Genomic DNA, 24,896 nt, shown 5'->3' with positions numbered 1-24,896 from the left:
TCATTGGCATCTGAGGGTGGTCTTGTTGATAGCACTAATTAGAATTAATAAAGAATAAAAAGTAAAAAAAAAAAAGGAAAAAAAAACACCCCACAAAAAAAACAGTAATAATTTATTATATCCCCCTTTTTTCTTTCTTCTCTTCCCCTCCTCTCCCCTCCTTAGGGAAATATTGTGATGACCTGTGAATTATATTATGCTAAATGGAGCAAAAACTGCCTATAACGGAGGGCCTGATTTGGGGTGAAGAGTTCAAGGGGCAAAAAAGGGAGTAGGAACCTACTAAATGCAAAAAAAAGGAGAAAATCTTAGACAAGTATAAAATTATTTGCTTGTAAGTGATGGTTGACTAAGAGATATAATGGGAGGTATAAGAGGGAAACAGAAAAAAGGAGCAAAGAAAAATAATTAAAGAAGAAGAAAAAATAAAAATAATAAGTAAAAATCTGTAGTATTAAGTGGAGCAAAGACTAAATACAATGGAGACCTTGGGTTGGGAGGAATGCTAATGAGTTAAAAAGCAAAGTAAAAGGTACCCAAAATGCCACAAAAACATACAAACAAAAGAAAACCAAAAACAAAAGCAAAAAAAAAAAAAACCAAAAAAAACTTGAGTCCCAAATTAAATAATTTGTTTGTGATTGAGGATTGAATGGGAGGAAAAATAAAAGTAGAAAAGAAGAAATGAATAGAAAGGAAAAAATAAGAAAAAGAGAAAAACGAAGGAAGAAAAAAAGGAAAAGAAAAAAAAAACAAAAGAGGAGAGAGTGAGAGTTAAGGGTTTTGGAGTGTAACCTTAAAGGAGAGTAAGGATGAAGAAAAGAAATAAAATGTAACACTTATGGGTAGTGTAGTTCAAGAAAAGGGAAGCATAAGATGGACAGAGAATAAAAGGACTGAGGTGGAGGAAATAGAAGTAATAATAATAAAGGCAATAAGATAGAAGAAACAAACAACAACAACAAAAAATAGTGGAACAAGTTATAAAGTCTGTGGATTTTTCTTGATTTTGAGAGATTAACTTCTTCCTTTTACTTTTCTCTCCTTCTTCCTGGTCGGTGACTCTGTACCCCAGGCTCTGCCCCTGTGTCACGCTTAGGTAGGGATTTGCAGTTGATGGGATTCTATGGCAATGTCATATAATTGGCTTTAGTCTTGTTGGTAGTCAAGGGTTGGCGTTTGCAGGGTCCAACAATGAGGGAGTTTGCTTTCCCGGAGTCTCTCTCCTAGTCTCCCCTTCCTGAATTAGCAGCCTGGTGATCCAGCTATGAGGCTGCCACTGCTTCTGCCTGGGGTGTAAGAGGCTCAAAGAGCTGGGAAATCCCCACTCTATCCCCACTCAGCGCAAGGCTCTGGGTAAGGCTCTGGCAGTCAGAGCCTCCAGCGTAATCAGGCGGGGGTGGGAGTCAATTGTTGTCAAGGTGACTGTTCAGCGCCTAGCATTCAGTTGGACCACTCAACCCAGGCTTTCCACACTTTGTAGCCTGTTTTGGCTGGGAAGAAGAGGCACTAGTCGCTGCTTGCTGTATAGATCTTAACATCTGCCAAGTTCCTCTTAGCGTATACCCCTGAATATGAAGGCTCTGTCAATCAGAAGTTGCCCCCGCTCCTTTAGCGAGAGGCACTAAAAAATATCACGCCTCTTGTCTTGAATCACTGAACTGAGAGAGATCTTAACAATTAGAGCCCTTTGGGTGCGCAGATTTCGTGGGTTAAGCTAATTTAAGCTAATTGGATCCGCAGCTGTGCTCCAGAAAGTATTTCAAGCTGCCCACGTGCCCCTCCCCCAATGTTTGATTGTTAGCTTGAATGGCTGGGTGAGAGGCTCCGGAGTAGGGAATATAGCTTTGGCGCCCTTCCTGCTTGCCTTGCCGCTGGCGGCTGGGGTGCACTGGGCGTGCGGGAGAATGGGGCACTCTGGGTGTGTGGGCGAGTGGGGTGCTCTGGGAGTGTGGAGGAGTGGGACGTTCAGGGCATGCGAGCGAATGGGGTGCTCTAGGCACGCCGTTGGCTGGGGACTCTCACTCGCAGTGCGCAGGCCGCTGGGGACGCTCGCAGTGCAAGGGAGCTCGCTCTGCGACTGGACCATGGCATGGGGCACGTGCGCGTGGTTTCTCACGGCACGCCAGCGGCTGCTCGCAGAGTGTGGGCGGGCAGTTGCACGCGTGGGTTGACTCACCACAGGCGTACTCCCTCCTCGGCTTGAATGAACGTCCGTGCAGTAGTTAGCTTCTTCCACTCCCTCAGCTCCGACCCGTCTCTCAGATTCAAGTGATAACAGTCCTTTCGCTTTTAGTGCGTGTGGAACTCCGGAATGCTCCGAGGATAAATTTTTCTGTTTCTAGTTGATAAATTTGTTGAGATTTTGGGGAGATCTGTCGGATGCGCTGCTCACGGCGCCATTTTCGTGACATCACGGCCAAGTTTTAACATTTACACACCTATGTGTTTGGATTTCAGTTACTGTTTTCACTTTTGTCCTCATAAACATGACAACTGTGAGCTCTCTGTTGTATTTTGTTTAATTTCTACCATATCCTTTTTAGTATAACTATGCCTCTTTCAATGGCAACCTACATTCAGAGCATGTAGCTTTCTCTCACAATAGTTATCAGTATACTAGAGACAAGAATGGTAATATAGGGTGACAGCTGCCATGATTTTTTGTGTTAGTTCAGTAGAGTGGCTATGGGGTGAAACAATTCAGTTCTTTGTTAATGACAGATTTATTGAAGACAAGCTTTCAGGATTGTACTAGAAATCCTATTAAAGTGCCATCCATTAAACCATTAGAATAGTCATTAAAACTGTTTGTGCAGACTTGCTATTCATAAGTTATTGGTCTCTCACCATTCTTGATAATTTTTGCCAATATTCTTCATTCCATTGTGGCTATTCAGTTCCAAAGCATGAATGTCTATCAGCTTTCTCTCTTTGTACAGTTGGTGGTGTGTGAGTGAGAGAGGGCGGGAGGAAGGGAGAAAAGGAAAAGGGGATGTGGTTGGGAGGGCAGAAGTGAGAGAGATTGAAATCCTGTGTGTTTGATTCTAATTATATAGGGTAAAGATTATACTTAAGATGCCACTCTTCTTAATTTGATAAGAATTGTGTTCACATCGAACAATATAGAAAGCTATAACAGGTCCTCCATCTTATAAAAATTTGTAAGTGGAAAGTACTGTGAAATGAATTCATTATTAAACTAATAGATATATCTGGTATTTAATCTGTTTTCCTTACTGTCCACAGCTTTGAAATAAAGAATTGAACTTTACAATAATAAATTTAGTTATGTTACATTATATGCATTAGAATATAGTAGTGAGGAGCTCAGACTTCAAATGTCAAAAAACTCGGGATTTGTACCTAAGCTTTATTTACTACTTTGTGTACTGTCAGGGTAACTTATAGAAAGTGTCTTAACTCCTCCTCAAAGCCTCAGTTTCCTGATTTGTCATAAGCAGATAACAGAATCTACCTCAACATGTTTGAAGAAGTACATTGAGATTGAGTACGTAATGATTATGTACTAATCATCATCAAAATCAGAAGGAATTTAACCTTATTACTTCTCAATACATTCCCTTGTTCAGGATAGAGGAAGAAAACCTAGTTTTGTGTTTGCTCTTTCAGTATTTTATGTTGGTCCTAAATCGACACTGAGCTTTATTTCTATAGAAAAGAGAAAATTCACGTTCCTTCATAGTTTTGGCTGGTAATAAATATACCAGGGCTAAAAAGTCATTATAAATAGAAGAAATTCAATCAATACTAAGAAAGCATTATAAGAATAGACTAATGCAACAAACATAGGAACAACCCTGGCAGGTCACGAAGAAGGACATATTCTGCTCCATTCCTAAGAGAAAGAAAGTCTGGTTCACCAGGTGCAGAAGGAAAGACCAAATCTAGCAATCAGTCAGTTCATGCCAAACATAATAGTCTTCACATTAAGGGTGTACAGTTATGAGACCTAGACTGCTTTGGTAAAACTGGCTTGTTCACTTACTGGCTCTGTGCCTTTTGGATAATTATTTCATATCTGTTAAAAGTCTGTTTTTTCACAGAAGGAGTAACAATATTCATAGCAGTAAGAATTTCATGAAAATTAAGTGAAATGATATAGAATGGTACACATGAAGCACGTACGGTAGCGCATAGTTTGTAGAAGTATTGCAATAACATTAAATTCTTAGATTTTTAGTATATTAGTTAATGAGTGAGTTTTAACAGCTATATGGATACTTACAACTCTAAGAAAAAAAAATTCAACATGAACTTAGATCATATTTGCCAAGCCATCTATCCTATGAATAACCAGAAGATTACAAATATCCAAATACTTAATTGGATGGGTTTTTTAATTTAAATATTTTTCCATCATAGTCATTCCATCAGATTTTCATAGGAATAGAACATTCAATGCTATGAGTTAGAATACTTAAATAATAAATATAGTCCTATAAAGACTTGAGAAAACATTGAACTGTTAAAATAATACTGTTAAAGATACAGAAAAATTAATATTGTGGTTCTTGATGCCTTCAAGATCAAGTTTGAACTTAGCATTGTGTTCATGGCCCTTCCTAGCCTACACTGACCCCACATTGTGTGCCTAATTGTTCACTCCTTTGGCCACCTGCTGAACATTAGTTATAAGTACTTTCATCTCTGGTTCTCAGCAAATGATATTCACATTGTTAAGAATCTTACATATTACCCTTTTCTATCTGATGATGTCAAATCCTATTTCATAATACAACTCAAATAGTATTTCCCATGTGTATTGCAAAAGTTGCAAAGTTGTGTCAGGTGGCTTTGTTGATATATGTGGCCACTTTTTATTTAAAATAAATTGAACTTATAGGGGTTCCTGAAGAAGAAGAGAAAGAACAAGGGATAGAGGCTTTGTTCAATCATATCATAGCTGAAAACTTCCCTAAATTAATGCAGGAGAAACTCTCACAAATTCAAGAAGCACAGAGAACTCCACTAAAAAGAAACCCAAAGAAACCTACACCAAGACACATCATAATTAAAATACCAAAGCTAAGTGATAAAGAGAAAATATTAAAAGCTGCGAGAGAAAAAAAAGGCTATCACCTACAAAGGAGCCCCCATAAGGATGACATCCGACTTCTCAACAGAAACACTTGAAGCCAGAAGAGAATGGCAAGAAATATTCAAAGTAATGCAGAACAAGAACCTACAAAAAAGACTACTTTATCCAGCAAGGCTATCATTTAAAATTGAAGGAGAAATAAAAAGTTTTCCAGATAAAAAAAACTCAAGGAATTTATTACAAGCAAACCAATGCTGCAGGAAATGTTAAGGGGCATGGTGAAAACAGATCAAAGTGGGAAAAGAATATAGCAATAGAGGAATACAGCTTTAAAGAATAAAATGGCAATAAACAACTACATATCAATAATAACCTTAAATGTAAATGGATTAAATGATCCAATCAAAAGACATAGGGTAGCTGCATGGTTAAAAAACAGGACCCGTATGTATGCTGTCTACAAGAGAAACACCTTAAAACAAAAGATGCACATAGGTTGAAGGTAAAAGGATGGAAAAAAACATTTCATGCAAATGGAAATGAAAAAAAAGCTGGGGTAGCAATATTTATATCAGACAGATTGGACTTTAAAACAAAGACCATAGTTAGAGATAAAGAAGGTCACTACATAATGATAAAGGGAGCAATCCAACAGGAAGATATAACTATTATAAATATCTATGCACCTAATATAGGAGCACCTAAATATATAAAGCAGACTTTGATGGATATAAAGAGCGAGATCAACACTATAATAGTAGAAGATTTTAATACCCCACTAATATCACTAGATAGATCCTCAAGAAAGAAAATTAACAAAGAAACAGCAGACTTAAAGGAAACACACTAGATGAACTCGATTTAATAGATATCTTCAGAACCTTTCACCCTAAAGCAGCAGAATATACATTCTTTTCAATTGTTCATGGTACATTCTCTAGGATAGACCACATGTTAGGGCACAAAAGTGGTCTGAACAAATTTAAGAAGATTGAAATCATATCAAGCACTTTCTCTGATCACAATGGCATGAAACTAGAAATCAACCACAACAGAAAAGCTCAAAAATTTCAAACACATGGAAACTAAATAGCAGGTTGTTCAATAACGAATGGATTAAGAATGAGATCAAAGAAGAAATGAAAAAATCCTAGAAACGAATGATAAAGAGCATACAACAACTCAAAATTTATGGTACACAGCAAAAGCAGTATTGAGAGGGAAGTTCATAGCACTACAGACACACTTTAAGAAGCTAGAAAAAGCTCAAATAAATAACTTAACCCTGCATCTAAAACAGGGGTCTCAAACTCAACTCACCATGTGGGCCACAGAGCAAGATCACAGCCGTTTGGCGGGCTGCACTAGGTCTACAAAAGGCAACTGTTACGCAACACTTTTCAGTGTCACAAAACGACCAGAAACTGTAGTTCATGGATTAGTCTGGGCTGCAAAAAATTGTTCGGCGGGCCGCATGCAACCCGCAAGCCGTGAGTTTAAGACCTCTGATCTAAAAGAACTAGAAAAAGAACAGCAAGTAAAGCCCAAATGTACTAGAAGAAAGGAAATAATAAAGTTCAGAGCAGAAATAAATGACATAGAGACTAAAGAAACAATACAGAGGCTCAATGAAACTAGGAGCTGGTTTTTTGAAAAGGTAAATAAGATTGATGAACCGTTAACTAGACTCACCAAGAAAAAGAGAGAGAGGACTCAAATAAATAAAATTAGAAATGAGAGGGGAGAAATAACAACTGACACAACAGAAATAAAATACTATGAAGAACTGTATGCCAAAAAACTAGACAACCTAGGTGAAATGGACAAATTCCTTGAAACATACAATCTTCTAAAAATCAATCTGGAAGAATCAGAAAACCTAAACAGACTGATTACACCAAATGAGATCAAAACAGTTATCAAAAAACTCCCAACAAAGAAAAGTCCTGGGCCAGATGGCTTCACAAGTGAATTCTACCAAATATTCAAAGAAGAACTAACTCCTATTCTTCTCAAATTATTTCAAAAAATTGAAGAAGAAGGAAGATTAATTTTTGCCCAAGCTCCTTTTATGAGGCGAGCATAATTTTTATTCCAAAACCAGGCAAAGACAACACAAAGAAAGAAAATTATAGGCCAATATCTCTGATGAATATAGATGCTAAAATCTTCAACAAAATATTAGCAAACCAGATCCAGCAATGTATGGAAAAAATCATACACCATGATCAAGTGGCATTTATTCTGGTGAGGCAAGGCTTGTACAATATTCACAAATCTATCAATGTTATTCATCACATAAAAAAAAGGAAGGAGAAAAACCACATAATAATTTCAATAGATGCAGAAAAAGCATTTGATAAAATCCAGCACCCATTCATGATCAAAACTCTCAGCAAAGTGGGAATACAGGGAACATACCTCGACATGATGAAGACCATCTATGACAAACCCACAGCGAACATCATACTCAATGGGCAAAAATTAAAAGAAATTCCTTTACGATCAGGAACAAGGCAGGGGTGCCCCCTTTCACCACTCTTATTCAACATAGTCCTGGAAGTCCTAGCCACAGCAATCAGACAAGAAGAAGAAATAAAACGCATTCAAGTTGGAAAAGAAGAAGTAAAGCTATCATTATTTGCAGATGATATGATATTGTATATAGAAAATCCTAAAGTCTCAGTCAAAAAACTACTGGACCTGATAAATGAATTCAGCAAGGTGGCAGGATATAAAATTAATACTCAGAAATCAGAGGCATTTTTATACACCAACAATGAACAATCAGAAAGAGAAATTAAGGAACTATTACAACCAAAAAAATAAAGTACCTAGGAGTACATTTAACCAAGGAGACTAAAGACTTGTACTCGGAAAATTATAAAACATTGATAAAAGAAATGAAGGAAGATACAAACAAGTGGAAGCATATACCGTGCTCATGGTTAGGAAGAATAAACATCATTAAAATGTCTATATCACCCAAAGTAATTTATAAATTCAATGCAATACCAATTAAAATACCAATGATATACTTTAAAGATATAGGTCACATATTCCAAAAATTTATATGGAACCAAAAGAGAACACGAATAGCCTCAGCAATCTTAAAAAAGAAGAATAAAGGGGGAGGTATCACACTTCCTGATATCAAGTTATACTACAAGGCCATTGTACTCAAAAGAGCCTGGTACTGGCATAAGAACAGGCACATAGATCAGTGGAACAGAATGGAGAACCCAGAAATAAACCCACAGCTCTATGGACAACTGATATTTGACAAAGGAGGTAAGGGCATACAATGGAGTAAAGACAGCCTCTTCAACAAATGGTGTAGGGAAAATTGGACAGCTACCTGCAAAAAAATGAAACTAGACCACCAACTTACACCATTCACAAAAAAAAATACTCAAAATGGATAAAAGACTTAAATGTAAGGTGTGAAACCATAAGCATCTTAGAAGAAAACATAGGCAGTAAGCTCTTCGACATCTCTTGCAGAGATATATTTGCTGATTTATCTCCATTGGCAAGTGAAATAAAAGACAGGATAAATAAATGGGACAATATCAAACTAAAAAGCTTTTGCACAGCCAAAGACAATAAGAACAGAATAAAAAGACAAACTACAAAATGGGAGAACATATTTGACATTACATCTGATAAGGGGTTAATAACCAAAATTTATAAAGAACTTGTAAACCTCAACACCAGAAAGACAAACAATGCAATCAAAAAATGGGCAAAAGAAATGAATAGACATTTCTCCAAAGAGGATATACAGATGGCCATTAGGCATATGGAAAAATGCTCAACATCACTAATCATTAGAGAAATGCAAATTAAAACCACAATGAGATATCACCTCACACCAATCAGAATGGCGCTCATCAACAAAACAACACAGAGTAAGTGCTGGTGAGGATGTGGAGAAAAGGGAACCCTCCTGCATTGCTGTGGGAATACAGACTGGTACAGCCTCTGTGGAAAACAGTATGGAGATTCCTCAAAAAATTGAAAATCGAACTGCTTTTTGACTCAGCCATCCCACTTTTAGGAATATACCCCAAAGACACCATAGAACAGTTCCAGAAGGAGAAATGCATCCCCATGTTTATAGCAGCATTGCTCACAATAGCAAAGATCTGGAAACAGCCCAAGTGTCCATCAGAGGACGAGTGGATTAAAAAGCTTTGGTACATATATACTATGGAATACTACTCAGCCATAAGAAATGATGACATCGGATCATTTACAATAACATGGATGGACCTTGATAACACTATATGAAGTGAAATAAGTAAATCAGAAAAAAACTAAGAACTATATGAACCAATGCATAGATGGGACATAAAAATGAGACTCAGAGACATGGACAAGAATGTGATGGTAACAGGGAGTGGGGTGGAGGAGTGGGGAAGGGGCGAAAAAGGAGAGGGAGGGAGTGGGGGGAGGGTAGGGGCACAAAGAAAACCAGATAGAAGGTGACGGAGGACGATTTGACTTTGAGTGAGGGGTATGCAGCATAATCAAAGGTCAAAATAATCTGGAGATGTTTTCTCAGAACATATGTACCCTGATTTATCAGTGTCACTGCATTAAAATGAATAAAAATAAGATAAAAATAATAATATTGTTAAAAATATAAAATGAAACAAAACAAAAAAAAAAAGAAATTGAACTTGAATGCCTTAAAGCTGGAATGCACTTTCCAGTTTTCCAAACTCTCACCACTCCCTATTGTTTTACACATTGCACAACTCATCTATTCATAGGAATTGCTTCAGATTCTAGACATTTGAGGTGAAACTCTGAAGAAAGAAACCCTTGAAGCTCATTCCCCATTCCTCTTCTCACAGGAAAAATTAAACACTGTGTTCTCTGAGCTCGTATAAAATATTGGGCTCACACTAAGTATATTTAGCTGTCTGTATGCAGATCGCATATGCCTTAAAATTTTGTGGACTATGGATTATGCACATTAGTGTCACTGCTCTTGCATCATAGTAGGTGCTCCATAGCTGCTTGCTGCAGTTCATCGAATTCTATCTGGAACTTTGGGAATTTTTACAGACACAGTAAGATTATCTCAAGGCCAGACTATATTTTGCTTCTGTTCCTTAACATGAGACTATATTTGTATCTCTTTATATTGGGGTCTTTTTAGGAAAGTTTAAATATTTTATATTGTTCTCAGAGGTGGATTTAACGGCAGGTACACTGGGTGCATGCCCTGGGCCCCAACTTCTGAAGGGCCCCACAAAACCCCAACTTTATACTCTTTTCTAATGACACCAAGTTTGGTTTCATATGTGCAATTTTAACTTTAATAGTACATAATATTTTTTACTTATTCAAAAATATAGTTAACATGTATTTTTATTTTCCCTGTCTCTCTCTCTCTCTTTTTTTAAGGAGCCCAATATTTTCTTCTGTGCCCAGGGACTCAATCGACCTTAATCTACCTCTGATTGTCCTTATCTTTTTTATACCTATTTCTGAATCCCTTTTTCTACTTCTTGTTTATGTCCTTTCCCACATATCCTCAATTCCATGATTAAGTATAGCTCTAGTTTCCTATTTTGTAGCCATAATAATAGTTAAGGGTGTTGAACCCTTAATCAACATCAGATATACTCTCTTCTCAACTGGGGAGGCCCTCCTTTATGTGTTTTACAGGTGTTACTGGTTTTTCACCACCAGCTATCTTCAGACAAAGGAACCTTATCTCTTATTTTACACACACACAAAGAAACAGAGGTCAAGAAAGATTAGCTTAATTGCCTGAGCTGATGCCAGTAGTGGTGACAAAATCATTCTGTGCCCCAGGTTGGCTGGCCTTTGTAGAAGACATTGCACTTTTAAGACCGCCCTGATGGATGCCCTGGTCAGAAGGAGCCACCCCTTCCTCTCTGACCCCTCATCACATGGCCACACTCCAGCCTCTGTTCACTCTTTCTGTATCAGAGGTCATTGCTAGCATGTATCTCTTTGACCCCTTAATCATTTTAACATACCCACAATAACTACCAGTTACTGAACCATTACTGTTGTTTAAGTAGCACTAAACATTTTCTGTTACACTCATTTTATCCACAAAACAATATATTTTGTGAGGAGCAATTAAGCATAGGGAGGTTATAGGAGATTTGCTCAAGGTAAAAGGGCTCATAAATTTAGGTCTGTTCCAAAGGCCATAACTTGTTCACTCACCATTATGTCCAATTCTGATTCTTGTTGCAGAGGCCACCCAGTTTCTTATTACACATTTGTTCACTGAATGGTTATCCGCTGGATATGTGCGATTCATTACCTATTCACACATATATAAGTAATTCATGACTACACTCCTGCAATATTTTTTCTTCTTTTTTATAAAATTTGATTTTGAAAGAGGAAAGGGAAGAACTTTTAAGTTATTTACTAAGCTTAGATTTTATAGAGGCCATATATTATATTTTCCCGTATTATTTCACCCTTCCTCTTAGAAAATAAAATTTTGTTCTCTCTATTTCTTTTGAGCGTTATGCTTTTAGTTGTTTTATGGAAGAACTTGTGGTTTATATGCTACTAGAACCAAAGGGATATGACAATCGATTTTTCTCCAAGTACGTGGTTCTTGTTAATAATGAATAGTGGGGATAAAGCTATCATTTACTGAGTCAATTACAACCCTTGACCCACATACAAATTCTGAGTCATGTTAGTCTTTTTTAGGAGCAAGGGAATATATTTTCTTCATAGGAGAAAGGTATTCATTTACAAATGAATATGGAAAAGGGATAAAGCAAGATCTCCCTGAATCTGTCTTCTAAATGAAACAATTTCAAGGAGAGTAAACTAGACTTCTTAAAGATAATTTAAATATTTCACATCATGAAATCAAATCAGTCTTCAAAACTAGAAGGAACAGGAACTTTGGATCAGCTCTAGATCAATAATACCCTGTAAACATCAGTGGGCCACTGAGCAAGGCCCAATAAAAATCAAGTAACAACTTGAGGTTGGAAAGATTCCTAAGATTCAATCTTCATAATACTTTTTGACTTTATATGGAAAAGCACAACCAAGAAACTACTTAGATCATATTCGTAACATAACCATTTATTCCTAATATCATCCCAGTATTGACAAAAACAGCCTTCTGAAGGTCAAAGATTTTGGAAAGCATTGCACTTGAACATAAAAATAAAAGACCTTGTGATCCAAAGGAGCTAAAAGTGGTATGGAAAATTGTATAATGCATTTTTAATCATTCATTCTAAATCCCATCCTTTATTCTTGTTCCATTCAAATATCTCTTCAGATCAAAGACCACAAGTATTGCCAAAGCATGTGATAGTTTTGAGACACTGACAAGTACGAACCATTCACCCACATTTTTCTTAAACCTGGAAGCTACATTTCTGTAGTTGAAATATTAGATTGCTAAAAATATGAACATTTCTGCATACGAAAATGGATGTAATATATAAATTATGTCCTTATTTATGGAAACATTTTATAGTGACGAGAAATAACTATACTATATGGAAAATGTTATGCCAGGTTCTGTTCTTATATACCAATAATTCTGCATAAGAAAATTTTAATTTATGAACAACACAGTGATATAAAACAGGATGCCGGGTCTGCAGTATTTAGATGGCAAAATATCATAAGAAAAATATCTTTTTTTAAAAAAATTTATTAAATTTAATGCAGTGACATTGATAAATCAGGGTACATATGTTGAGAGAAAACATCTCCAGATTATTTTGACATTTGATTGTGCTGTATAACCCTCCCCCAAAGTCAAATTGTCTTCTGTCACCTTCTATCTGGTTTTCTTTATGGCCCTCCCCTCCCCTAATCCCTCTCTCCTTCCTCGCCCCATCCCCTCTGCCCCCACCCCCCACCCCCATTGCCATCACATTCTTGTTCATGTCTCTGAGTCTCATTTTTATGTCCCATCTATGTATGGATTCATATAGTTCTTAGACTTTTTCTGATTTACTTATTTCACTCCGTATAATGTTATCAAGGTCCATCCATGTTATTGTAAAGGATCCGATGTCATCATTTCTTATGGCTGAGTAGTATTCCATAGTATATATGTACCAGTGCTTTTTTATCCACTTGTCCTCTGATGGACACTTGAGCTGTTTCCAGATCTTCGCTATTGTGAACAATGCTGCCACAAACATGGGGGTGCATTTCTCTTTTTGGAGCTGTTCTATGGTGTTTTTGGGGTATATTCCTAAAAGTGGGATAGCTGGGTCAAAAGGCAGTTCTATTTTTAGTTTTTTGAGGAATCTCCATACTGTTTTCCACAGTGGCTGCACCAGTCTGCATTCCCAACAGCAGTGCAGGAGGGTTCCCTTTTCTCCACATCCTCGCCAGCACTTATTCTGTGTTGTTTTGTTGATGAGCACCATTCTGGTGTGAGGTGATATCTCATTGTGGTTTTAATTTGCATTTCTCTAATGATTAGTGATGTTGAGCATTTTTGATATGCCTATGGGCCATCTGTATGTCCTCTTTGGAGAAGTGTCTATTCATTTCTTTTGCCCATGTTTTGATTGGATTGTTTGTCTTCCTGGTGTTGAGATTTACAAGTTCTTTATAAATTTTGGTTATTAACTCCTTATCAGACGTATTGTAAAATATGTTCTCCCATTGTGTAGTTTGTCTTTTTATTCTGTTCTTGTTGTCTTTAGCTGTGCAAAAGCTTTTTAGTTTGATATTGTCCCATTTGTTTATCCTGTCTTTTATTTCACTTCCCCGTGGAGATAAATCAGCAAATATATTGCTCCGAGAGATGTCGGAGAGCTTACAGCCTATGTTTTCTTCTAAGATGCTTATGGTTTCACGGCCTACATTTAAGTCTTTTATTCATTTTGAGTTTATTTTTGTGAGTGGTGTAAGGTGGTGATCTAGTTTCATTTTTTTTGCAGGTAGCTGTCCAATTTTCCCTACACCATTTGTTGAAGAGGCTGTCTTTACTCCATTATATGCCCTTACCTCCTTTGTCAAATATCAGTTGTCCATAGAACTGTGGGTTTATTTCTGGATTCTTTGTTCTGTTCCATTGATCTATATGCCTGTTCTTATGCCAGTACCAGGCTCTTTTGAGTACACTGGTCTTGTAGTATAACTTGATATCAAGAAGTGTGATACCTCCCCCTTTATTCTTCTTTTTTAAGATTGCTGAGGCTATTCGTATTCTCTTTTGGTTCCATATAAATTTTTGGAATATGTGATCTATATCTTTGAAGTATGCCATTGGTATTTTAATTGGTATTGCATTGAATTTATAGCTTGTTTTGGGTAATATTGACATTTTAATGATGTTTATTCTTCCTAACCATGAGCACGGTATATGCTTCCACTTGTTTGTATCTTCCTTGATTTCATTTATCAATGTTTTATAATTTTCCAAGTACAAGTCTTTAGAATCCTTGGTTAAGTTTACTCTTAGGTACTTTATTTTTTTGGTTGTAATAGTGACGGGGATTGTTTCCTTCATTTCTCTTTCTGACTGTTCATTGTTGGCGTATAAAAATGCCTCTGATTTCTGCATATTGATTTTATATCCTGCCACTTTGCTGAATTCATTTATCAGGTCCAGTAGTTTTTTGACTGAGGCTTTAGGGTTTTCTATATACAATATCATATCATCAGCAAATAATGGTAGTTTTACTTCTTCTTTTCCAACTTGAATGCCTTTTATTTCTTCTTCTTGTCTGATTGCTGTGGCTAGGACTTCCAGGACTATGTTGAATAAGAGTGGTGAAAGGGGGCACCCCTGCCTTGTTCCTGATCTTAAGGAGATTGCTTTTAATTTTTGCCCATTAAGTATGATGTTGGCTGTGGGTTTCTCATAAATGGCTTTTATCATGTTGAGGTATGTTCCCTGTATTCCCACTTTGCTGAGAGTTTTGATCATGAATAGGTGCTGGATTTTATCAAATGCTTTTTCTGCATCTATTGAAATTATCATATCGTTTTTCTCCTTTTTGTTTATGTGATTAATCACATTGATTGATTTATGAATTTTATACCAGCCTTGCCTCCCCAGAATAAATCCCACTTGATCATGGTGTATGATTTTTTCCATATATTGTTGGATCAGGTTTGCTAATATTTTGTTGAAGATTTTAGCATCTATATTCATCAGAGATATTGGCCTATAATTTTCTTTCTTTGTGTTGTCTTTTCCTGGTTTTGGAATCAGAATTATGCTCGCCTCATAAAAGGAGCTTGGAAGTCTTCCTTCCTCTTGAATTTTTTTAAAAATAATTTGAGAAGGATACGAGTTAGTTCTTCTTTGAATATTTGGTAGAATTCAGTTGTGAAGCCATCAGGCCCTGTACTTTTCTTTGTTGAAAATTTTTTGATAACTCTTTCGATCTCATTTGGTGTAATCGGTCTGTTTAGGTTTTCTGATTCTTCCGGATTGATTTTTGGAAGATTGTATGTTTCAACGAATTTGTCCATTTCATTTAGGTAGTCTAGTTTTTTGGAATAGAGTTCTTCACAGTATTTTCTTACAATATTTTGTATTTCTGTTGTGTCCGTTGTTATTTCTCCACTCTCATTTCTAATTTTATTTATTTGAGTCCTCTCTCTCTTTTTCTTGGTGAGTTTAGTTAAAGGTTCATCAATCTTGTTTATCTTTTCAAAAAACCAGCTCCTAGTTTCATTGAGCCTCTGTATTGTTTCTTTAGCCTCTATGTCATTTATTTCTGCTCTGATCTTTATTATTTCCTTCCTTCTACTACATTTACGCTTTACTTTCTGTTCTTTTTCTAGTTCTTTTAGATGCAGGGTTAAGTTATTTATTTGAGCTTTTTCTAGCTTCTTAAAGTGTGCCTGTATTGCTATAAGCTTCCCTCTCAATACTGCTTTTGTTGTGTCCCATAAATTTTGAGTTGTTGTATGCTCATTGTCATTTGTTTCTAGGAAATTTTTAATTTCTTCTTTGATCTCATTCTTAATCCATTCGTTATTGAACAACCTGCTATTTAGTTTCCATGTGTTTGCGAATTTTTGAGCTTTTCTGTTGTAGTTCATTTCTAGATTTGTGCCATTGTGATCGGAGAAAGTGCTTGATATGATTTCAATCTTCTTAAATTTGTTGAGAACACTTTTGTGCCCTAGCATGTGGTCTATCCTAGAGAATATACCATGAGCACTTGAAAAGAATGTATATTCTGCTGCTTTAGGGTGAAAGGTTCTGAAGATATCAATTAAATCGAGTTGATCTAGTGTGTCCAATAAGTCTGCTGTTTCTTTGTTAATTTTCTTTCTTGAGAATCTATCTAGTGATGTTAGTGGAGTATTGAAATCCCCTATTATTATAGTATTGCTGTTGATTTCGCCCTTTAAATCCATCAAAGTCTGCTTTATATATTTGGGTGCTCCTATATTAGGTGCATAGATAATTATAATAGTAATATCTTCTTTTTGGATTACTCCTTTTATCATTATATTGTGGCCTTCTTTATCTCTTACTATATCTTTTGTTTTAAGTCCAATCTGTCTGATATAAATATTGCTACCCCAGCTTTTTTTTCATTTCCATTTGTATGAAATATTTTTTCCATCCTTTTACCTTCAATTTATGTGTATCTTTTGTTCTAAGGTGTGTCTCTTGTAATCAGCATATGTACAGGTCGTGTTTTCTTATCCATGCAGCTACCCTATGTCTTTTGATTGGATTATTTAATCCATTTACATTTAAGGTTATTATTGATATGTAGTTGTTTATTGCCATTTTATTCTTTAAAGCTGTATACCTTTTTGGCTATATATTTTTTTCCACTTTGATCTTTTATACCATGCCTCTTAACATTTCCTGCAGCATTGGTTTGGTTGTAATAAATTCCTTGAGTTGTTTTTTGTCTGGGAAGCTTTTTATTTCTCCTTTGATTTTAAATGATAGCCTTGCTGGATAAAGTAGTCTTGGTTGTAGGTTCTTGTTCTGCATTACTTTGAATATTTCTTGCCATTCTCTTCTGGCCTCAAGTGTTTCTGTTGAGAAGTGGAATGTCATCTTTATGGGGGCTCCTTTGTAGGTGATAGCCTTTTTTTTTCTTGCATTTTTTAATATTTTCTCTTTATCGCTTAGCTTTGGTATTTTAATTATGATGTGTCTTGGTGTAGGTTTCTTTGGGTTTCTCTTTAATGGCATCCTCTGTGCTTCTTGAACTTGTGAGAGTTTCTCTTGCATTAATTTAGGGAAGTTTTCAGCTATGATATGATTTAACAAAGTCTTTATCCCTTGTTCTTTCTCTTTTTCTTCAGGAACCCCTGTGATGCAGATGTTATTTCTCTTCATGTTGTCACAGAGATCTCTAAAAGTTTCCTCAGACTTTTTGAGTCTCTTTTCTTTTTTCTTCTCTGCTTTCATGCCTTCATTCCAGTTTTCCTCCAACTCGCTGATTCGATCCTCAGCTCTATCTATACTGTTTTTAATTTTTTCCATTGTGGTCTTTATTTCTGATATTGTATTTGTCATCTCAGACTGATTCTTTCTTATACTTGCTATTTCTTTATTTAGGTGTTCATAATGACCATCCATTGTTGTTCTAAGATCCTTAAGCGTCCTTACAATCATTATTTTGAACTCCGCGTCTGGAAGTTTGATTTTTCCATATCACTCAGTTCATCTCCTGAAGGTGTCTCTTGTGGTTTCATTTGGATTGCACTTTTTTGTCTTCTCATTGTGTTTGGATGTTTTATTTGTAGAGTTGGTTGAGTCTAGGATTGGTGTTGTCTGCCTCCAGTTTTCAGTTGTGTTATTTCTAGGTCTTCTTGGTTTGGTATCAGCTATTATTTGTAATCCACTTTCGGATTTTGGCAGCTTGATTTGTTTGTTTTCTTAACAGGTGATAGTCTTGTTTATTGATCTCAGCAGGGGGCTTCCTTGAAACTGTATCCAGGAATGTGATGGGTGTAACCTGAGACTCTGATGGCCTCTTCAGCCAACTAATCTCTCTGGGCTCAGGGTGTTTTCTAAGCTTCAGTAAGGGGAGGTGTATATCAGATCTCCATAGAGACATGAGTTACTGCCCCTCCTCCCCACTTCTTGTTTTCAGCTGTGTCTTGTTGTGCTGATTGGAGCTGGAGAGATGTCCGGAGATCTCTGATCCGGAAGCAATTCAGTACTGTTTTGTGGAAGGTTCAGTACCTCCCCCAGCTATCGCTGCCTCCAGCATGGATGAGTCAGCTTTTTTAGTTCATCTTCTGCATTCCTAGCCCCTCACAGTCTGTCCCTCTCTCTGTCCCTTCCACTTGGGAGATAAGCTGGTCTTTTCAACACACCTCGCTCCCTGGTCGCCAGGCAAGTGGCTGTGAGCAGTATTTTCTGCTATTTTCCCTGGGGTTAGATCCCCTCTGGGCTCTCAGCCACCCTTTCCCCTCAATTCCTGTAAGCAGGGGAGATTCAGGCGCTCCCTTCCAGGTTTGTTGTGGCTTCGTCTTTGCTCCTTGATTTTTGAAAGCTGTTCTTGTAGTCCAGAGTTGGTTTTTCACACTGATTTTTCCTAAATTGATTTGTATTCCAGTATGGTGGTGAGAGCAGGGCGTCTGTGTGTTCGCCTACTCTGCTGCCATCTTCTAATCTGAAAAATATCTTAATTCCACTGAAATAGTTCAAAATTAATTGAACCAAAATAAATATCAAAAGGAATTGCACAATAGCCCCACTAGGTGTTAAATAAAAAATTCAAAATGAAGAAAGTGTTTGGAATTCTGGGAAAAGAACTTTGGTGCCTGATGAAATGGATTATTTATTTGAAAAATAAGCATTACAGATGATGTCTGAGTAATGGCGTGGTAGGAAGCGATACCGATAAATCTCCCCCAAAACTCAACAAGATCTTCAACCAGAAACAGAAAAACCTATCCTTGGAGCCTCCAGATGTTTCGCAATACACCCGAAGGTATGGTTGAGCGAAAAATAGGCTAAATATATAATCAAACCCCGAAGGAAATAGGGAGTAAGAAATGCTCCGCCTTCCTCACTAACCTAAACAGGGCAGCTTTCACTGGGAACTGAGAATATAGAAACCAAGGCAGGCAAAGTGGGTGAAAAGAAAGACAAGTGGGGCAGCCATTTTCCCTGATCCCCTGGTCAGCGCGCGCAGATAGTGAGCAAGAGATTCCTTGCAAAGCCCAAGGAGTGGGTGCCCGTGTTGTCCCACAGAGAGGCAGAGTCAGAGGCCTTGGTGTGGGCTGAAAGCAGAATCTCTGGACCACCCCAGCGCCCTGGGAAAGCCGCGCATGGGGAGGGAGCAAGAACTAATTCCAACGCTGAAACTTTTCCGTGCGGGTGGGGGTTTCATTCAGAGGGTGAGGCAGTGGCCAGATATCCTGGTCTGAGTGCAAAGATAGTGAGGAAGAGATTCCTCCAAGTGCCTTGGCAGTGTGCACCCATGTTATCCAACAGAGGGGCAGAGTCAGGGGCCTTCGTGTGGGCCAAAAGCGGAATCTCGGGCCACCCCAGCGCCTTGAAAAAGCCGCACAAGGGGATGGAGCGAGAGCCAATTCCAACGCTGGAACTTTTCCGTGCGGGTGGGGGTTTCACTCAGAGTGTGAGACTTCCGGCCTGATATCCTGGTCTGCGCACACAGATAGTGATTGAGAGTTTCCTCCAAGTGCCCCGGGAGTGGGCGCCTGCCCGTGTTACCAGACAGAGTGGCAGAGCTAGAGGTCTTTGAGTGGGCAGAAGCCCCGCCTGATTATGCTAGCAGCTCTGACTGACTGAGCCTTACCCAGAGCCCCGTGCTAAGTGGGAATAGAGTGGGGAGTTGCCAGCTCTTTGAGCCTCTTACTATCCAGGCAGAGGCAGCAGCAACAACATAGCTGGATTATCAGGCTACTAATTGAGGAAGGAAAGACTAGGAAAAAGGCTCCAGGAACAAAGACTCTCTCACTGGCGGAGCCTATAAATGCTAATGAGCCTCGACTGCCAACGAGACTGAAGCACAATACATGACATCGCCATAGAGATTTATCAACTGCAAACCTCTATCTGAGTGTGCCAAAGGGGCAGAACCTGGGGTACAGAGTCACCGACCAGGAAGAGGGAGAGAAAAGAAAAAGCAAGAAGATAATCTCTCAAAATCAAGAATAATCCGCAGACTTTATAATCTATCCTATTTTATTATATTTGTTCGTTTGTTACTCTTATCTTCATTCTTGATTTTTGTTTTTCCTCCTCCAATTTGGTCATTTAACTCTCTGCCGGTCTTACTCTCTCCTTTCCTTGAACTACACTACCCATAAGTGTTACATCTCCCATTATCTTTTCTTTCCTCTTTCTTTCTCTCTATGAGGGTTGCACTCCAAAACCCTTAACTCTCTCTCTCTCTCTCTCTCTCCTCTTTTTTCTTTTTTCTTCTTTTAGTGGTTCTCTCTTTTTTTTTCTCTCTTTCTCTTTCTTTTCGCCCTCTATATTAGTTTCTTCCTTTCTCCTTTACATCTCCTCTCATTCAAACCTCAATAACAAACAAAATCTTATCTGGAACTCAAACTTATGTTTGTGGCATTTTGGGGGGTTTTTACTTCAACTTTTTAACACACTAGCAGTGATCCCATCCCTGGCTCTCCATTTTATCTAGTTCTTATTCCACTAAATACAATAGTAATTTTTTAATTTGTCCCCCCATTTTCCTGTTTCCCTCTTATTCCTCTCATCATAACTCTTAGTCAACCAACACCTAAAAGCAAATCATTTTATTCTTGACCCAAATTTTTTTATTAGCTTTTTGTGGGTCCATACCCCCCCTTTTTTTTGCCCCTTTATTACTTCTCCCCAATTCAGGCCCTCCATTACAGGCATTGTTTGTTCTATTTAGTACAATATAATTCAGAGTTCACCACAAGATTTTCTCATGAAAGAGAGGAGAGGAGAGGAGAGGAAAAAAGGAGGGGGGGAATAATTTCCTTTTTTTAAAAAAATTTTATTTTCTTTTAATTTTCTTTAATTATTAATTTTTAAAAAACAACAACTCTTTTTTCGATTTTTTATTTTTTTTAACTTTTTATTCTTTATTAAATCTCATTAATACTATCAACAAAACCACCCTCAGATGCCATTAAGGAAAAGAAAATCGAATATCATGGATACAAAAGAAAGAGAGGTAACACAGCTAGATGAGGAAAAATCTATGGAGAAAAAATTTAATATATTGGAAACCTTGGAGCTAAATGATAGAGAATTTAAGATAGAAATCCTAAAAATCCTCTGAGATATACAGGAAAACACAGAAAGGCAATTTAGGGAGCTCAGAAAACAACTCAATGAACACAAAGAATATATTTCCAAGGAAATTGAAACTATAAAAACAAATCAAACAGTGATGAAAAACTCAATTCACGAGCTGAAAAACAAGGTAACAAGCTTAGCTAATAGAACAGGTCAGATAAAAGAGAGGATTAGTGAAATAGAAGACAAGCAACTTGAGGCACAACAGAGAGAAGAAGAAAGAGACTCAAGAATTTAAAAAAATGAGATAGCCCTACAAGAATTATCTGACTCCATCAAAAAGAATAACATAAGAATAATAGGTATATCAGAGGGAGAAGAGAGAGAAAATGAAATGGGGAACATACTCAAACAAATAATAGATCAGAACTTCCCAAGCCTGTGGAAAGAACTAAAGCCTCAAATTTAAGAAGCAAACAGAGTTTGAGTTTTCTTAACCCCAACAAACCTACTCCAAGGCACATCATAATGAAAATGGCACAAACCAACGGCAAAGAAAAAATTCTCAAGGCAGCCAGGGAAAAGAAGAATACAACATATAAAGGAAGGCCCATTAGATTATCATCAGATTTCTCAGCAGAAACTCTACAAGCTAGAAGAGAGTGGAACCCAATATTTAAAGTCCTGAAAGAGAGGAACTTTCAACCATGAATACTATAGCCATCAAAGCTATCCTTCAAATATGAAAAAGAAATAAAAACACTCACAGATACAGAAAAGATGAGGGAATTTATCATCAGAAAACCTCCACTCTAGGAATTACTAAAGGGGGTTCTCCAATTAGATACAAAGAAAAACAACAACAACAAAAAAAACAAAGCCACAAGTAAAAGCTCCAAGAAGAACACAATAGAACCAAATTTAAACTGTGACAACAACAAAAAGAAAAGGGGGAGAAGATGGAGATTAACAGTAGCAAAGGACAATGGAGTGCAAAAGTACTCACAAAAGAGTGTCCTACAATGAACAGGGTAGGAACCCTTTTCATTACTTAAAGGTAACCACCATTGAAAAAACCACCACAGAAGCACATGAGATAAAAAAGATAGCAACAGAGGAAAAATGTATGGAATACAACCAAATAAAAAAAGATAGAAAAATGAAAGAGAAGGATCAAACAAGACACAAAACTAACAGAAAGCAATGTATAAAATGGCAATAGGAAACTCACAAGTGTCAATAATTACACTAAATGTAAACGGATTAAACTCACCAATAAAAAGGCACAGAGTAGTACAATGGATTAAAAAAGAAAATCCAACTGTATGCTGCCTACAGGAAACTCATATAAGTAACAAGGATAAAAACAAATTCAGCCTGACCTGTGGTGGCGCAGTGGATAAAGCGTCGACCTAGAAATGCTGAGGTCGCTGGTTCAAAACCCTGGGCTTGCCTGGTCAAGGCACATATGGGAGTTGATGCATCCAGCTCCTCCCCCCGTCTCTCTCTCCTCTCTAAAATGAATAAATAAAAATAAAAAATAAAAAAAAGAATGTCTGTTTCTGAAAAACTTACTATGTTTAAAAAAAAAAAACAAAAACAAATTCAAAGTGAAAGGCTGAAAAACAATACTCCAAGCAAATAACATCCAAAAAAAAGCAGGCGTAGCAATACTCATATTTGATAATGCTGACTACAAGACAGCAAAAGTACTCAGAGACAAAAATGGCCATTTTATAATGGCTTAGGGGACACTGAATCAAGAAGACATAACAATTCTTAATATATATGCACCAAACCAAGGAGCACCAAAATATATAAGACAGCTACTTATTGACCTTAAAACAAAAACTGAGAAAAATACAATCATACTTAGAGACCTCAATATACCGCTGAGGGCTCTAGATCGGTCATCCAAACAGAGAATCAACAAAGATAGAGTGGCTTTAAACAAAACACTAGAACACCTGGATATGATAGACATCTACAGGGCATTTCATCCCGAAGTGACTGAGTATACATTTTTCTCCAGTGTACATGGATCATTCTCAAGAATTGACCATATGTTGGGCCAGAAAAACAACATCAGCAAATTCAGAAAAATCGAAGTTGTACCAAGCATATTTTCTGATCATAAAGTCTTGAAACTAGAATTCAACTGCAAAAAAGAGGAAAAAAATCCCACAAAAATGTGGAAACTAAACAACATACTTTTAAAAAATGAATGGGTCAAAGAAGAAATAAGCACAGAGATCAAAAGATATATACAGACAAATGAAAATGACAATAGGACATATCAGAATCTATGGGATGCAGCAAAAGCAGTGATAAGAGGGAAGTTCATCTCACTTCAGGCATATATGAACAAACAAGAGAGAGCCCAAGTGAACCACTTAACTTCACACCTTTAGGAACTAGAAAAAGAAGAACAAAGACAACCCAAAACCAGCCGAAGAAAGGAGATAATAAAAATCAGAGCAGAAATAAATGAAATAGAGAACAGAAAAACTATAGAAAAAATTAATAGAACCAGGAGCTGGTTCTTTGAAAAGATCAACAAAATTGACAAACCCTTGGCAAGACTTACCAAGGAAAAAAGGGAAAGAACTCATATAAACAAAATCCAAAATGAAAGAGGAGAAATCACCACGGACACCATAGATATACAAAGAATTATTGTAGAATACTATGAAAAACTTTATGCCACTAAATTCAACAACCTAGAAGAAATGGATAAATTCCTAGAACAATACAACCTTCCTAGACTGAGTCAAGAAGAAGCAGAAAGCCTAAACAGACCTATTAGTAGAGAAGAAATAGAAAAAACCATTAAAAACCTCCCCAAAAATAAAATTCCGGGCGCTGATGGCTATACCAGCGAATTTTATCAAACATTCAAAGAAGACTTGGTTCCTATTCTACTCAAAGTCTTCCAAAAAATTGAAGAAGAAGCAATACTTCCAAACACATTTTATGAGGCCAACATAACCCTCATACCAAAACCAGGCAAGGATGGCACAAAAAAACAAAACTACAGACCAATATCTCTAATGAATACAGATGCTAAAATACTAAACAAAATACTAGCAAATCAAATACAACAACATATTAAAAAAATAATACATCATGATCAAGTGGGATTCATCCCAGAATCTCAAGGATGGTTCAACATACGTAAAACGGTTAACATAATACACCATATCGACAAAACAAAGAACAAAAACCACATGATCTTATCAATAGATGCAGAAAAGGCTTTCGATAAAATACAACACAATTTTATTTTTAAGACTCTCACTAAAATGGGTATAGAAGGAAAATATCTCAACATGATAAAGGCCATATATGATAAACCATCAGCTAACATCATATTAAATGGCACTAAACTGAAGGCTTTCCCCCTTAAATCAGGAACAAGACAGGGTTGTCCACTCTCTCCACTCTTATTTAATGTGGTACTAGACGTTCTAGCCAGAGCAATCAGACAAGACAAAGAAATAAAAGGCATCCATATCGGAAAAGAAGAAGTAAAGGTATCACTTTTTGCAGATGATATGATCCTATACATCGAAAACCCCAAAGGATCTACAAAAAGACTATTAGAAACAATAAGCCAATACAGTAAGGTCGCAGGAT

General features: G+C 37.0%; 1 pseudogene; it reads left to right on the top strand.

Moving 5' to 3' along the window:
• Window positions 1–1,985: 1,985 nt before the first annotated feature.
• LOC136391693 (receptor-type tyrosine-protein phosphatase S-like) overlaps window positions 1,986–24,896 on the top strand; it is a 58,318-nt pseudogene continuing 35,407 nt past the window's right edge.

This window comes from Saccopteryx leptura, chromosome 2 (assembly GCF_036850995.1).
Source record: "Saccopteryx leptura isolate mSacLep1 chromosome 2, mSacLep1_pri_phased_curated, whole genome shotgun sequence".
In the NCBI taxonomy this organism is placed as follows: Eukaryota; Metazoa; Chordata; class Mammalia; order Chiroptera; family Emballonuridae; genus Saccopteryx; species Saccopteryx leptura.
The sequence above is the reverse complement of the archived record's forward strand: the minus strand, read 5'-3'. Positions and strand labels throughout refer to the sequence as shown.